We start from the raw sequence: 2,423 nt of genomic DNA on the forward strand, positions 1-2,423 counted from the left end.
ACCTGCTGACAAAATACAGTCCAGTGACAGGGCAGAAACTGAGACAGATTAACAAAGAACCTTTGAATTCACAAATTAATCTATCAAATCAGAAAGACACTACACAACATTACAAAAAAAGAGTAAAGGCTTAAGAAACTCCCACAATGAACCTATAAAAGATTATCATATATTCAACTTATCTCCAAAATAGTTACAGAAAAATGCATAACAATACTCAGGATTAAAAAAAATCACTCAATGTTGTTTTTGCATAACTCAGAACTCCCTAAAATGAGTTTTTTTCAAACTCTATATACAATGCCCAACTCCTTGGGTTGTATGCAGAAAGAAAACCTCAAAACAAGGACTCAATAACTCATGAAAATAAGTCCTCCACTTGGGAAAAGTTACTCCACCTCATAAAGAACCCAACAACTCATCAAAATCGCCCCTAAAACACTCCAACTGCTCATAAATGACTTCTCAATTGCCATGATGAAGTCAAAAATGACCTCTAAATTCCTATATTCCTTCCATTATTTAGGCATGCCACATTTATGCTAAATGCTAAAAATAGCAACACAGTGAATTTTATAGGAATACATGCTTAAAAGTTTGCACATTAATAAAAATATAAAATAGTTTATAGAACACTATTATATATTTTTATTTTACATACAAGATGCAAAACATACAAGTGTTAAAACACTAAAAAACACAACCCTCATAACCCGTAACATACAAATATGGGAAATAAAAACCCACATAATGAATCGGACCCCAAAAGTTATTAAAATTGACTAAGGGCAAGATATAACCCTAAAATCATTCATTTCACATTGCAACTTTTGAAGAGCTCAAAAATCAGCTGCGGCTAGGGTTTCATCAGTTGTTTTGGTAGAAATTCAATGGCTCTTTCACAAGTGTCATTTTTGGACTGGACTTTCTCTGCACAGTGGTTGGCTTTGGAGGTATGGCTGCTACTGTTCATGATCTTTCTCCTTTTGAATCCTTGAAAATTATCTGGATTTACTTTGAAGCTCCCTTTTGCTGATAGTTGGAACTTCCATGCTATTTGAAGACATAAAAATGTCACCACGAACAATATCTGCTTACTGTATGGAACTTCGTTTTGGTCTTTTTGAACTTGTTTGGCAAAGGCATTACTCTGTATTATCTTTATATCCACTTCTTTGGAACTACATCCTTTTCAATATATGTAAGGCTCAATGAGATTCAGTCCAAAATACTAGGGTTCAAAAGGTATATTCCTGCATTAATCTTGTTACCTACAAAAATTTTGGGCTTCTCCACAAACCTCTCTACCTACCTTGTCTCATCATCGAGGACCACAACACCATATTTGGATGGTTCATCAACCTTGGTCACCATAATAGACTCTTCCTCTCCATGTTTTGTATAAAATTCAATCATTTTCTTTGATGGGTATTCACTAATGACATCACTATTCAAAACAAAAAAAATGGTGCTCCAGATCCATCTATTAGCTTGTCTCTTGTAAGGGCTAAAGGCTCTGCAGTACCCATGGGCTCAGTTTCCTGAGAACACGTAATTTTAATCCCAATTTTTTGATTCAAAGTCCTTCAAGAAGCTTAGCATAACCTCAGGCTAATAATTAATGGCTAGTACAACTTCATCAACACCAGTAGCTTTGAGTGCTTCTATCTAGTGCAAGATCATTGGTTTATTTGCAAAGTCCACAAGAGGCTTGGGGACACTCAGTGTCAAGGGGCGCAGATGGGTTCCAAAACCACTGACCAATATGAGAGCCTTCATGATGACCTTAATCTCCTAAACACCTAAAAAATAAATCACGTAGCCTAGCGGTTGGCTTCAACACACAGATCTCTTCGTTATCACAATTTGGACAAGAAAATAACAAAATTCAGCTAAAAATAGCTACTCTTTTAGCACAACTCTACTTTAGAAAGACCTAAGTTCTAAAAATGGTTCTCTCAACTTTGAAACGTTGGGGAAGACTGAGAGATCTAAGAAGCTCTAGATTTTTCCTCATCCCATCCATGGCTTCACACTCTATTTAACGCCCCTGGATCTCAAAGCTTATTGTTTCTCCTAGTTCTGGTATGTATCCAATCTAACGTTCGTAACATATCAAATGAAGAATCTTAATTAACTTGACAATGAAATATCTTAAAAGACTAGATTTCTAGTAATTGACAGAGAGTTCAAGCACATCACTCATGAACCCATGATAAAAACTTGTATGACCTATATGCATTGCACCAACTTTGTTACATTTGGGCTGCAATTAAACCTATTGGCACAATGTGTCCCTTGATAATTGCCAAAGTTGCAGTAACAGGATCCCTAATACCAAATACAGTCCATATTAGTGAATTGTCAGACCTTGTAGGAATAATGCCAATTGGCATAGCTTGAAATTTCTCATTTTTTTGGTG

At 35.7% G+C, this 2,423-nt stretch overlaps 1 pseudogene; it reads right to left on the reverse strand.

Moving 5' to 3' along the window:
• Nucleotides 1-1,218: 1,218 nt before the first annotated feature.
• On the reverse strand, nt 1,219-1,943 carry LOC149551549 (mannose-1-phosphate guanylyltransferase 1 pseudogene; annotated as a pseudogene).
• Nucleotides 1,944-2,423: the final 480 nt, after the last annotated feature.

Source organism: Cupressus sempervirens, chromosome 6 (assembly GCF_028749045.1).
Source record: "Cupressus sempervirens isolate cs-2001-9-10 chromosome 6, ASM2874904v1, whole genome shotgun sequence".
In the NCBI taxonomy this organism is placed as follows: Eukaryota; Viridiplantae; Streptophyta; class Pinopsida; order Cupressales; family Cupressaceae; genus Cupressus; species Cupressus sempervirens.